The following is a 15,215-nucleotide window of genomic DNA, read 5'->3' on the forward strand; positions in this document are numbered from 1 at the left end:
GAGAGAGATAGAGGATACACTTGGTCAATGCCAGCAACACCACTACCATTGGCGTACACAACACACAGGGAGCAGCCCCATGCACTAGGCTGTGCCCAAGCATTTACTAAGATAGTCACCAGCCCTTGGGGTACAATGCCTAACGCCATTAGCTGCACACATGAAACCAACAGGACCCTTCCCAGTAGTAGATGCCCAATAACACTATTGGGGTAGGAGTGCTTCAGAGCCTGCCCAACAAGGGACCTACCCTGCCATTTTCGCCCTGGCCTAGGTGCACCCATAGCCCACATCCTCCACCCAGGTACCTCTTAACCGTGCAAAGTCAGGATTCAGAATCTGTACTCACCCCCTTGTAGCTGCTGTGATGCCTTCAATCGTCCATCCAACTCCGGATAGGCCACCGCTAGGATGCAGAACATCAGAGGGGTCATGGTGCAACGGGCACCCCTTCCTCGTTGGGAGGCCAGCCCCAGCTGGGCCTTCCCCATCTTCTTTGCCCAGTGGGGCAGGTCCTCCCACCTCTTGAAGCAGTGGGTGCTCCACCTGTCAAAGACCCCCAGGGTCCCCGCCTACTTGGCAATGGCACGCCAAATAACCTTTTTCTGGTGGGCGCTGACCTGCATGGAAAAGACAGCAGAAAAAGGAATTACTCAATCGTCCAGACCATCACTGTCATGGCCCACCATATCCCACCCATCCTCTGATGCACATACATTGACCACCTTACATGCAGCACTCTGGCCAGGACACCGCTGCCCCCCTACATGTGGCTTACATACACAGCACTCCATACATTTATGGCCCATGCATCATGCTCACAGTGTACTCACCTGTTTGTCTGGAGGACCATAGAGTAACGTGTACTGGGGTAGGACCCCATACACCAGTTTCTCCAACTCCTCTGCAGTGAAGGTAGGGGCCCTTTCCCCAGACACATGAGCAATTGTCGCTTCCAGACACAGGACACAGCAGCACTTGCAGTGTAGGGCCTCTCCTGTAGGTCAGGTAGCAAGTGAGTGAACAGATAGAAAATGGCGGTGACGTCTGAGGCGGTGCGTACCGTCACTGCCGGCATACATCGCCATTGGCTCCGGGAACCCATCGGACCCAATGATAACCAATGCAAAGTTGCGCAGCGGTCTTTGACTGCCTACTGCAACGGTGCACAACGCCACCACAATTACCTCATTTCCACTTGTCCCTCCTCACAGGTCAGGCAGCCGCCATTTCAGGGGGGCACAGGGCATGGCACCTAACTGCGTCACAGCAGACATTGGCACAGCTACTGATTGTCGGATTGACATCTTGTTTCTGTAAAGTAAACAAATCAACATTAGTGCAATAGATGTGGGAATATGACCCTCTGCTCACCGTTTTCTTCCATAGGCTTCAACCGCTGAGGCTGAATATGAGACGGCGGCATCCTCCTGTGTACAGAACCCTGGTGGACCTTGCGACAATGGAGGACAGACACATTATAATAACCTACAGACTTGATTGTGCCACAATCCAAGAACTGTGTGCCCAATTGGAGCCAGACCTGATGTCAGCTATCTGCCAGCCCACAGGTATCCCCCGACTAGTGCAGGTCCTGTCAGTGCTCCATTTCCTGGCTAGTGGTTCCTTCCAAACAACAGTGGGCATGGCATCAGGGATGTCGCAGCCAATGTTCTCCAACGTGTTGACCAGAGTGTTGTCAGCCCTGCTGAAACACATGCGCAGCTACATCGTGTTCGCCCAGGTGGAGGATTTGGCTACAGTGAAAGATTACTTTGATGCCCTGGACCATATACCCAACATCATTGGTGCCATTGATGGTACACATGTGGCATTTGTCACCCCCCCCGGAGAAATGAACAAGTTTTCAGGAATAGAAAAAGCTTTCACTCCATGAATGTGCAGATGGTGTGATTGGCGGACCAGTACATCTCCTATGTGAATGCCAAATATCCTGGCTCTATGCATGATGCCTTTATCTTGAGGAATGGCAGCATCCCATATGTGATGGGCCAACTCCAGAGGCACTGGGTGTGGCTAATAGGTGAGCCCAAGGTCCCCACACACTATGAGTAGGTGTCTGGGTATGGGGTTGTCTCAAGGGTTAGTTTGTGTCTAACAGTTGTCCGTCGATATTTGCAGGTGACTCTGGTTACCCCAACCTCTCATGGCTACTGACCCCAGTGAGGAATGCATGGACAAGGGCAAAGGAACGTTACAATAAGGCACATGGGCTTACAAGGAGGATTATTGGAAGGACCTTCGGCCTCCCGAAAGCCAGGTTCTGGTGCCTCCATCTGACAGGTGGCTCCCTGTACTACTCACCCAAGAAGGTGTGCCAGATCACCATTGCATGTTGCATGTTGCACAACCTGGCCATGAGACGCCAGGTGCTTTTTCTGCAGGAGGATGTGCCTGGAGATGGTCTTGAGGCAGCGGTGGAGCCTGTGGACAGTGAGGAGGAAGAGGAGGCAGAGGAAGAAGATGTTGACAACAGAAGCAATATAACTCAGCAGTACTTCCAGTGACGTACAGGTAAGACACTGTAAGTTCACTTTACATTTCAATTTTCTGTTGGACATTGTTCATGGCAGCCTGTTTCCCTATGTCTATGGCCACTGACTGTACCCTTTGGCAACTCTATTTTCAGATCTCTGTGCCCCACTCTGACTCCTGAGTACTGCTGCCCACCAAGGAACATTCTAAAGTGTATTTCACTGTACATTTGAGTTGCAATGCTTTGATAATGTTGTGCTAATACATATGTGAATAATTTGATAGACTCCAGATTAGTATTTGTTCCAAGGGTGTTTATTTAAGTGCATAAGTAGAGGGGGATGTGCAATGGGCTGGGCTGATGGTGGAGGAAAGTCCATGGTAGAGTCCAGTCTCTTGGTATCACAGGTGCATTGTCCAATGGGGCATAGGAAGGGGAGAGTAATGGCAGTTCAAGGTGGACAGGGTGACAGAGAGGGACAGAAGTGTGACAATCAGGGGAGTCTTATTTCCTGTCGGGGTCTTGGCAATGTTCCCTGGCTTCGCACAAAACCCCACATACCCTTAAACATCACCCCACATATCACAACACACACCACCCCACACATTACCCACACCACCCCATGGCACCGCAAAGACACCCCAGGTTCCCTGAGGAGGAGCTCAGGGTCATGGTGGAGGAAATCATCCAGGTAGAGCCACTGCTATTTGGATCACAGGTGCAGCACACCACCATAGCTAGGAAGATGGAGCTATGGCGCAGAATCGTGGACAGGGTCAACGCAGTGGGACAGCACCCAAGAACACGGGATGAAATCAAGAAGAGGTGGAACGACCTACGGAGGAAGGTGCGTTCCGTGGTCTCAAGACACCACATCGCGGTTCAGAGGACTGGCGGCGTGAGGTACTGGGTTTTTCAGAACCGGTACTGATCCGGTAACCCAGTGGTGCCAGGGTACACCCAAAGACCTCGGGTACTTTCCTGATTCAGACCACAGAAACTCAGAGTCTTCTAGGTGAAGTCAAAGATCGAATTTATTGGCTGCAACCAAGTAACAAGCGTCCTAGAAGTACAACAGCACGGTTTGTATGTTCTCAGGAGACTGTGTGTCAATGCAAAGTCAGGTTTCCTTATATACAGTTTTTTAAGCTTCAGGCAAACATTCTTGACATTTTGGTTGGTCATTCACATGTTTTCACTACAAAGGAAAAAACAGTGTCATGATGAAACCTAATATTTCATGTCATCCAACCCATAATAAATTACCCGGCAAGGCCTAGTATTTTACATCAGATAAGTGTGGACCCCCAATAAAAACGGGCACCTCCCCCTCGTAAAGTAAGAAGAAGAAAAGAGCAGGTGCAGGTGTGAGCAAGATTAGGCAGGCAGGGTGTGTGAGCGATAATAAGGGTTTTATGGCATGGTGTGCCTTGATGCTATCTGATTCGGCCACTGGGAGAGGGACTGACCAAACAGGTTTGGCCTGAGGCAATGGTTCCAGCTTGCCCAGGTCAGAGAAAAGTCAATCAAGGTGTACGTGTCCTTGGAATCAAATCTGACTGTATTATAAGCCTATGTGAGGGCAACTTTTAAAAATGGCTACCGTGTATAAAATGGGAGCCACGAGTGCAGGACGAAAATGGCGATTTCGAGGTGAAAACGCTGCTGGAATTGAGCGAAAATGCTCATGCTTAGTGTACTAGTCATTATCGGTCTTTTGATACTAAAATCGTACTGCTGTGGCAAAGTAAATTACATGGGTCCAGAATTTTTAGAACCACAGGCGGACCCCCACCTCCTCCCCAACAACTAACAACATGGGAAGAGCAGGTCTTGGCTATACTGCATCCTGAGGGCCTCGCAGAGTAGCTGGAGGAATGGAATCTGGTAAGGCAAATCTTTCACTACTTCATCCAATACTAATGGACAGGAGGCACCGTCACAGGACCACAACACCAGCACCCCACCCCCTGCAGATGGAGAACCCCCCCACAAACGGTCACTGAGATCCAGGACAAAGACAGAGAACAATGCCTAGACCCCCACCAAAAAATGAGACCACCCTGATTGCCATCCTTCTATCCCACTTTGTTACCCTGTCCATCCATCAACTGCCCCAGCTCCACTTCCTATGCCCCTTTGGACAATGCACCTGTGAGACTAATAGACTGGACTCTGCCATGGACATTCCTCCACCATCACCCCTGACCATTTTATAACACTCTCCAATATTTAGCACTTAAATAAACACCCTTAAAGCACAAAACAATCTGGAGTCAGTCTGTGCTTTCGAAAATGTGTATTTGCAATAACTGTGGAAAACTGCTATATCCATTGTATTGTCAACATACCTATGTCACAGAGCTCTAGTCCATGCGGAAACAAAGCAGATGTCACACAGTGGGACCCACATCTGTGAAATTAAAAGGGAAAGTGACAACTCAGGGTCCATACACTGGGTGAAAGTGACAGACAGATGAGAGGTAGAACAAGGGTATCAGATGTAGCAGGCAGTGATGTCTTCTTACCTGTTTCTAACTGGAAGTATTGATGAATCACCGTGTTTCTGTTGTCGATATCCTCTTCTTCTGCTTCCTTGTCTTCACTGTCCACAGGCTCCACAGCTGCCACAACACCTCCACCTGGATCATCCTCCTGCAGAAAAGGCACCTGTTGTCGCAAAGCCAAGTTGTGAAGCATACAGCAGTCCACGATGATCTGGCACACCTTCTTTGGTGAGTAGAATAGGGAACCACCTGTCATATGGAGGCACCGGAACCTGGCCTTCAGGAGGCCGAAGGTCCTCTCTATAACCCTCCTAGTTTGCCCATGGGCCTCATTGTAGCGTTCCTCTGCCCTTGTCCTGGGATTCCTCACTGAGGTCAGTAGCCATGACAGGTTGGGGTAACCAGAGTCACCTGCAAATGTCGAGGGACAACTGTTGGACACACACTAACTTTTAGGGACATCCCCAGACCCAGACACCTAGTCACACTGTATAGGGTCCATGTCCTCACCTAATAGCCTCACACGGTGCCTCTGGAGTTGCCCAATCACATAAGGGATGCTGCTATTCCTCAGAATGTAAGCGTCATGCACTGAGCCAGGAAACTTGGCATTCACATGGGAGATGTACTGGTCGGCCAAACACACCATCTGCACATTCATAGAATTGTAACTCTTCCGGTTTCTGTACACCTGTTCACTCCTGGGGGGGGGACCAAGGCCACATGTGTCCCATGAATGGCACCTATGATGTTGGGGATATGTCCCAGGACATAGAAGTCACCTTTCACTGAAGGTAAGTCCTCCACCTGGGGGAAAACAATGCAGCTGCGCATGTGTTTCAGCAGGGCAGACAACACTCTGGACAACATGTTTGAGAACATAGGCTGGGACATCCCTGATGCAATGGCCACTGTTGTTTGAAAAGACCCACTGGCCAGGAAATAGAGTACTGACACCACCTGCACTAGAGGAGGGATTCCTGTGAGATGGCGGATAGCTGACATCAGGTCTGGCTCCAACTGGGCACACAGTTCCTGGATTGTGGCACGGTCCAGTCTGTAGGTGACAATTACATGTCGCTCCTCCATTGTCGACAGGTCCACCAGCGGTCTGTACACCGGAGGATGAGGCCATCTCCTCACCTGCCCCAGCGGACGTGCTCTATGGAGGAGAACAGCGAGCAGAGAGTCAGCCAACACTGAGGTACGAAAACACAACTTTATTCCACAATTTTTTTTAAACGCTATGGGCCAGATGTAGCAAGGCATTAGCGCCTCGCAAAGGGCGAAAAACGCCATTTGCGAGGCGCTAATGCCTGCTCGCGATGAAGAAATACATTTTGCGAGTCGGAACCGACTCGCAAAATGTGTTTCCGACTCGCAAATAGGAAGGGGTGTTCCCTTCCTATTTGCGACTCGCACCGCGATGTAAGTTGATTTGCGACCGCGAAAGCGGTCGCAAATCAACTCGCAGTTACCATCCACTTGAAGTGGATGGTAACTCATTCGCAAACAGGTAGGGGTCCCCATGGGACCCCTTCCCCTTTGTGAATGATCACAAAAGTATTTTTTCAGAGCAGGCAGTGGTCCAATGGACCACTGCCTACTCTGAAAAAAAAAACGAAACAAAAGGTTTCGGTAATTTTTCTATGTGCAGCTCGTTTTCCTTTAAGGAAAACGGGCTGCATATAGAAAAAAAAAAATGCTTTATTTAAAAGCACTCACGGACATGGCTGTCTGCTGTCTCCAGCAGGCCACCATCCCCGTGAGTGCCCAGACTCGCTATGGGGTCGCAAACTGCGACCCACCTCATTAATATTAATGAGGTGGGTCTTTGCGACCCCATAGCGTGTCGCAGAAGGTGTCTGAGACACCTTTCTGCATAGCAAATTGCGAGTTGCAATTTGCGAGTCGGAAGGACTCGCAAATTGCAACTCGCAATTTGCTTTCTACCTACATCTGGCCCCAAGTGCCTGTTCTAGTGTGCATGCAAGGCCTAGATATGTGTGACGCATTTAAAATTAATGCCATGTGGCCCCCTGAAATGGCGGCTGCTTGACCTGTAAGGTGGGACAAGGAGATATGAGGTAACTGCGCTGGCGTTGTTCACCGTTGCGGTAGGCGGTCAAAGACCGTGGCGCAATCCTGCATTGGTTAACATTAGACCCTATGCGTTCCAGGAGCCAATGACGATGTGCGCCGGCGGTGACAGTACGCACCGCCGCGTACGTGACCGCCATTTTCTCTCCGTTCACCCACTTGATACCTGATCTTCTACAGGAGAGGACCTACACTGCAAGTGCTGCTGTGACCTCAGTCTCAAAGAGACAATGGCTCATGTGTCTGGGGAAAGGGCCCCTGCCTTCACCACGGAGGAGTTGGAGAAACTAGTGGATGGGGTCCTCCCCCAGTACATGCTACTCTACGGTTCTCCAGACAAACAGGTAAGTACACTGTGAGCATGCCGAATGGGCAATGCCCGAGAGGAGTGGTGTGGATGGAAGATGGGGTGGATAATGAGGCGTGCATGAAACGACGGTGAATGCATGTGCGTCATGGCAAGGGTAGGGATGCGGGCTAATGACTGTGATGGTGCGGACGGTTATATCTTCTACTTTTTCCCTCTACTATTCCTGTAGGTCAGCGCCCACCAGAAGAAGGATATTTGGCGTGCCATCGCCAAGGAAGTTCGGGCCCTGGGGGTCCACCACAGACGGGGCACCCACTGCTGGACAAGATGGGAGGACATTCGCCGCTGGAGCAAGAAGACGGCGGAGGCCCAGCTGGGGATGGCCTCCCAACGTGGGAGGGGTGCCCGCCGCACCATGGCCCCACTAATGTTCAGGATCCTGGCGGTGGCCTATCCGGAGTTGGATGGGCGCTTGAGGGCATCACAACAGCCACAAGGGGGTGGGTACACTCTCATTCAGCTGATTCAGCGTGCCTTGGAGGTGTCTGGGTGGGGGAGGTGGGCTGTGGGTTCCCCTAGGCCAGGGCTAGTTTAGTAGGCAAGGTCCCTTCGTAAGGCAGGCCATGTGGCACCCCACCTGTGTTCAGAGCCAACTACACTTGGTAAGGCTCCTGTGACTTCCATGTGTGCAGCAATCAGGCATAGGCCTTGTACCCCATGTCCCTGTGATTAATTAGGGAACTCAAAGTGCACGGCATAGTGCAGGGGGCTTCTGTGTCTGTAGTGTCCGCCAACGGTAGCGGTATTGCATGCACTCAACATGTATTTCTTCTGTCTCCCCCACCCCTTTTTGTGGTCTCCCTGTTCTTGTGTTCATTAGCATCATCAGGCGGAGGAGCAGTGGCACCGGAGCAGGAGGGAGCTGCATCCCTCATGGCCCTGGAGGTCGACACAATGGAGTTTGAAGCCACTAGTGGGACGGAGGGTGAGGGGAGCTCCGCGGCAGGGACAGGAGCTGAGACCAGCGACACAGACTCCTCCTCTGATGGGAGCTCCCTTGCGGTGGTGGGCCCCTCTGTACTCACCGCATCTACAGGTACAGCCGCCACCCCCCCTACCAGCACTGCCCTCCCAGCAGCCCCTCAGCATGTGCCCCGTGGAGGGTGGGCATCTCTTTCACCCCAGGCACCTCAGCCCCTGCCCCTGTCAGCCCTGTTGCCCTCAGTGAGGAGGCCATTGACCTCCTCAGGTCCCTCACTGTTGGGCAGTCTACCATTTTGAATGCCATCCAGGGTGTAGAGAGGCAGACACATACCAACATCCACTGCCTCCACTGTGTCCCCCTCCTCCTTGTCTCCCTTCTCCCTCCCTGTCTCATCTCCACTCACACCTGCACGCACTTCATCTTCAGCCACTACATCCATCACCAGCACACCCATCACCACACCCAGCTCACTTGCCACCCCACTACCATTCACACATCCCCTGTGTCCTCTCCTAGTGTGTCTGTGAGCCCACCACCCAAGGTACACAAACGCAGCCACACACCAACCCAACGCCCATCCACCTCACGACAGCCTCCAGCCCATGCACCTTCACCCAAAGTCAGCAAACGTACACCTCTTCCTCCACTCCCAAACCCCCTCCATCTACCCGTCCCAGTGTGTCCAAAAAACGTTTCCTGCCCAACCTTGACCTCTTCCCCTCACCTTCCCCACCCCTTCGGTCCACTAGGGCCCGCCTTTCCAGGTCCCAACCCAGCACTTCAGCCACAACATCAGCGGGAACAGTGGTGCCAGCAGTAACCGGCTTCTGGAGTGCGCCAAGCAGTAGGGCAGCCAGTGTGCCAAGGAGCCAGACCACGGACAGTCCCCCACCTCAGAAGCATAAAAAGTTGGCCACTGCCCGGCGGGAGAAAGCCAAAACATCTACCACCAAAGGCTCTCCCAGGAGTACAGTTGGGAGTGGGAAGACAGCTGCGTGACCAACCAAGGTGGGGAAGGGGTACAGAAAGACAGGCAAGTCGCCGAAAACCTGCATGGCGGACAAGACCGCCACAAGCACCACTGCCAAGGACACCGCCGCCACCAGCACCGCTACCAAGGACACCGCCGCCACAAGCACCACTTCACAGGACACCGCCGCCACCAGCACCGCTGCCAAGGACACTGCCGCCACCAGCACCGCGTCCAAGGACACCTCCGCCATAAGCACTGCTTCACAGGACACCGCCGACACCAGCACTGCTTCACAGAAAAACCGCAGACACCAGCACCGCTGCCAAGGACACCGCCGCCATAAGCACTGCTTCACAGGACACCGCCGCCACCAGCACCGCTTCACAGGACACCGCTGCCACCAGCACTGCTGCCAAGGACACCGCCGCCACCAGCACCGCTGTATTAGTGTGTGTGTTGTAGTGGGTGAGGGTGTTGCCTGTGTGTGTCACTCTCTTTTCCCTCCCCCCTCCCCTGTGTCATAGGTGCAGTACTCAACGTGGTCTTTGCCGCCGGCATTCGTGCTCCTGGTAGAGGAGCAGGAAGACAAAGGCAGGGAGAATCTGGAGCTCCGGTTCCATGGCGTCCTGGTTCCTCTTGGGGTGTGTAGAGGTGAGTGTTTTCCCTTCCAAGACCTGTTTCCGCCGTGTTTTTGTTCGCGGTGAATCCGCCCCGGAAAATGTGGCGGATTGGACTGTTGTAATACTGTGGGCGGTACATTGTGTTCCGCCTGTCTGTTGGCGGTTACCGCTGCAGTGTTTGTTTGTACCGCCGTGGCGTTCGGAGTGCTAAAGTGGCTGTCTATGTTGCCAGTTTACGCCACGGTCGTGATTCAATTTTTTTTACCGCCGGCCTGTTGGCGGTTTTACCACCACTTTAACACCGACCGCCAGGGTTGTAATGACCACTTTTGTGTATAAAAATACAAATAAATTGCCTCTCATGAATGAGTAAGGCATTATGCAGCACAAGTATTCTTGTGCTAAATTAATGAGGCATGCTAGTGCATTTGGCACTTTACTATTCTCTGTAGTCTGCAGCTTGGGCAGCTTTAATGGACAATTTATTATCTTGCTTTAATTCCAATGGCCATGCTCTTTACCTAGTGCTTTTTAGTTTTACAATGACTCCAAAGAGGCAAAAGAATAATAATATTACTATATCACACGTGGCACGTATAAAATAGAAATGTCCTGTCTGTTAAGAGTAGACAGTGGAAAAACAATGCACTGCAGTACAGGGATAGGAACAGGATATCGATTTGTAGTTCACATGTTCATCACAAAGTATTCCATCCACCAAATTGTAAATCAGGCACTTAGTCCCACTGTAATTTCTGAGCTGCCCTCCACCTCAAATTATTTTCAATAAATATCTTTGCTTAGCAGTAAGGAAACATCCTTTAATGCAGGGTAAGTTACAGGGATTAGGGTAGGTAGAGGTCAAACAACAAAATGAATATACCAGGAGGATGGCAAAAGGCAGAATAGCCCAGAAATGTAACTGGAATAAGAGCACAAACACTCAATATGACATACAATCATTCAAGTAAGCAAATTTCCTAAGAGCCCTCTTTCCTCATGAATTAAAACACATACTTTAATTGCTACTGATGTTACCATCTTCCCTGAGATCACTTTCAGGTTTCTCACCAATAGTGTTGTTCCTACCAGTTACACTCTCTTGAGGCAGACTGCAACAAATCAAGACCCAGACTAAGTTCCAAACTGTGCCATCTTCAACCCTCACAGCATTCCTGAAAAACGTTCACAGCGTTCAACATTTTTGTTCACCTTTCCAACTAGAGCTTTCATCTTTACTCAGTGACCCACACAAACTTCTGTGTCTTTCACAACTTTTCTCTTCTCATATGTTTTTCATTTCTTTTACATTCTCATCTCTATGCTCCTCCTATCGCATTCACAAGCACTGCACCTGACTTTTTGCCACTTCATCTATCCTGAAATTATTTTTGAGTCATGCTTGTGGAGTCTAAATAACTCAAAGGATGTTTTACCCTTAGCAGAATGGGGTGCCATCCTATATATCAACACATAGCCTATACCTCCTTCTTCCATTCTAATCCATTGATTCTAGTCAATGGGATATTTTATTTTATTGTCTTTACCATACTGCTTGTTTTGGGGTGGTATAAGGAATATGTCTTATGATTCATCCGTCAATACATCAAAAAATATTCCATATCTCTCAAACAAATTGTATGCCATTGTTGATGAATACTGAGCTACGGAAATCCTCTTTCCAAAACATTACAACAAATAATCTAATCACCCTTTTAAAGCCAAGGCCCCCACAAGTGAACCTTCTGGCCATCTTGAAAATAATTGGACCAGAAATGAGCAAGTACATTGTGACTGCCTCACTGGATAAGGGTCTAACTTCATGGAGAGTAATTTGTTACCATAGTCTACAACAGAAATCTCCAACATTTTCTGTAGTGAGAGGTACTTCAGATCAGAGATAATCATAATGACTTACTGAAGACTAAACAACTCGCACTAGACATCCCCAGCTTCATTGGCTTTAAGTCTATTGTCCATAGAGCTAGATACTATGGTTTCAACAAAATACTTTGGCTGAGAGCACTTTGACAGGGCTGCCATATGTGTCAATGAGAATGTGGTCTTTGAGGGATGTATGAACATGTGTGCATATGAATGGGATATATATGTGAACCTGTGTTGTATGTACTTGTAGCACAGGGCATACCTTTCACCATATGAGTCACCGTTACATGTATAACACAGACAATCATTTCAGTTTTTTAATGGGACAAATTTAAAGTGCAGGAAAATGTTTCACACTTTAAATTTCTCCCATTTATAATTGTTTGTATATTTTTCAGTTAGATATATGGCATAGTGTCTCCTGGCCTCTTGGAGAGTTGTGGTGCACTGGCACATCCAAGCGATCGATTATAGTAAGATGCTTTTGCTTGCAACATTCAGACTTATTTGACTATGTTCATTACATCCTTGAATATCAAGTTTGCAATCACTAGTGGGTGTTAAATGTCTCATTTATTATAACCAATGCTTGTTGATTATGCGCGTTGAATTCCGCTTGCTTCAACTGTACCTGCCAAAACATGTGTTCTGCACAATGTGATCTGTATCGAACATGTGTCACAATCAGGAAGATAATTGCTCATTTCATTAACAAGCAACCAACTGCCTTTCCACCTGCTCCAACTGCAACTGCCAAAACATGTGCTCTTCACAATTTGATCTGTATTGGACATGTGTCACAAATAGGAGGATAGTTGCTCATTTCCTTATCAAACAATCAACTTCCAAAGGGCACAATTGATTATTTAAGGAGGCTTGTGAGTCTGAGGCCGTGCTTGGCTTCATACCTATTGCTCTACTCACCTGTTTCCTGTCAATTCAAGTTCCTCCAACCTACCTCCAGTTGAGTTCCAGAGTATGTCCAGGCGTTAAAGTGACGTTCCCATTGTATTCAATGAACCTCTCTTGACTTTGGTGGATTAACACTACTATTTTCTGGCGCTAATCCACCAAAGCGCCACAATAGCGTCAATATTTTTGATGCGATTGGTCTAGCATGCGCCATGGTGTGCCGTATTAAAAAGTTGGTGCATACACAGTGTCATTGGGGGGGGTCCAATGGGGCGCAAGAAAAATGGTGCATCATCTATGATGTGACACTTCTTGTCAATATATGCTCCTATCTTTGGCTGTCTGAACAACAGACCCTCCTTCTCAGCCAACTCATCTGTAATAGTCTTAAAGAGCCTCAAGGTCTCAGGGGATTAAATGTATTTTAACAACTCTGTCCTCCACCTCTCCTCTGATATCACCTCCCCCCCTATTCGTAACTACACATACACTCTCTGGAACCTAACCACCTAACAACACCAACCTTCTCCTTAGAAATCAAATATCAGAAACAGTAAAGTTTCTTACCCCCGTAATATATTCCACCTTAAAGGTGTACACCGGCAGACTGTGTCTATCATTTGCAAATCGTTGCTGAGACAACATCCAACCTTGTTTTCATAAAAATCTTCCTCAAGATATTGCAGTCAGACTTTACTGTGTATATATCCCCAAGGTAGATTCCTCAAGCTATTATTTACACAACTCATGGCCAAGGCTTCCTTCCTGATCATAGAGTAGTTTAAGTCTGAACCAATTAAAGACCTCAAAAGGCCTTAAAAGCTGTGGCTAGTGCTTACCTACCTCACCCCTAGACCTAAGCCGTCGAAAGCTCTTTAGAGCAAGAATTAGTAACTACAGTGGCATCGCCGGCATGCAAAAAGTTTGAGAACCTTTACTCAATCTTTCTTTAGCTATCTAAATTCCTCACTACATTTTATACACAATGCATTTTGAGAATTCTGCCTTCTTCTTGAGAAGTCCCTTCATTGTCCTAGTCTTTTTTGCATATTATCATAGACTGCCCTACACAATTCTAACATGTCGAGATAATATAGCTGTTCTTCTATGATCTGGGGTTATTCTAAGTTTATGATAATCATAACCAAATGCTTCTTAGGTCTGACAACATTTCCTGAATCACAAATTTCAAATTAGCATTATATTTTCCCTTTCAAAACATATTACACTGGTCCTAGGTTAAACATAGCTTTGTAAATCTCTGCAATACCTCAATAACACACTGATTGCTATGAGATTCCAACTCTAGCACATTTAGCACATCATTCTGGCATAACATAGTCCTTGCAATATCACCTAGTATTGATGGAATGGTCTGTGAAAGAATGAGGCAGGATAATCTAGCTGTAGGAAAGTGCCGCTTTTCTCATGGTCACACCACCATCCTTTTTGCCTGGTTTCTGGAGTAGAATTTTGATTGAACGTGCACTTGTCCCCAGGGCCAGATCTCTATCCCCCAAAACTGCACAGTTGTTTTTCTCAATTGTCAAACCTTTAGCTACCACTGTAAGTCGCTAGTGAATGTTACCGGTGGCACCTAGGGCATAGGGTATTAAAGAAAGGCCCCTGAGGGCTGCAGCACAAATTGAGCCACCCTCAGGGACCCTCTCACTTAGTGCACACAGTGATGCTTTTGCAGGCTGTGTGTCTTGGTGCAGAACTAAAATGAAAACACAACATGGCACACAGCCTGTCCCCTTTACACTGCATGCAGTACATGTAAGTCATCCCTCTAGCAGGCCTTCCAACCCTAAAGGCAGGGTGAATTATATTACATGTGAGGGCATATCTGCAGGAGCAGATTCCTGATGACCTTATAAGAGCCAGACACTACACAGTCATACCAGCAAAGACTGCAGACACCAACTGACTTGGCCCCAGCCCTACTGGCCTGTCTGCAGCCCTTGATGATCCTGCACCAAAAGATGACCAGTCCTGCAGCCGAGTGACCTCCACAGCTTTGGGAGGACAGGCCATCCTTTGACAAAGATCAAGATCTCCCAAGAACAGCGGACCTGTTCTAGAGGAAACCAATTTTAAAAGTAAGAAATCTTTCCTGAGGAACCCGTAACCGCCTCCGGACCCACCTCTGCAATGGATGCCCTCGTTCCAAATCCAAGTGGCCCACTGGTCCTGTGAAAGTTCTGCAGAGATTCTGAGTCTGAGTCCACTGTGGTCTGAACCCTGCCGGACTCTGCCTCAAAGCCTGCAGTCTCAAACCGAAGACTCCATCTAACCACAAACTGTCTGGGAAGCTGTTCCAGATGCCAAAGGACACTTCTGCACCCCTGGGCCTTGGGGAGCTGGACCGTCAGTGTCCCTACATCCCCAAGCATCAGAACTTACCTGAACAGCTGTGGATTT

Source organism: Pleurodeles waltl, chromosome 1_2 (genome assembly GCF_031143425.1).
Source record: "Pleurodeles waltl isolate 20211129_DDA chromosome 1_2, aPleWal1.hap1.20221129, whole genome shotgun sequence".
NCBI lineage: Eukaryota > Metazoa > Chordata > Amphibia > Caudata > Salamandridae > Pleurodeles > Pleurodeles waltl.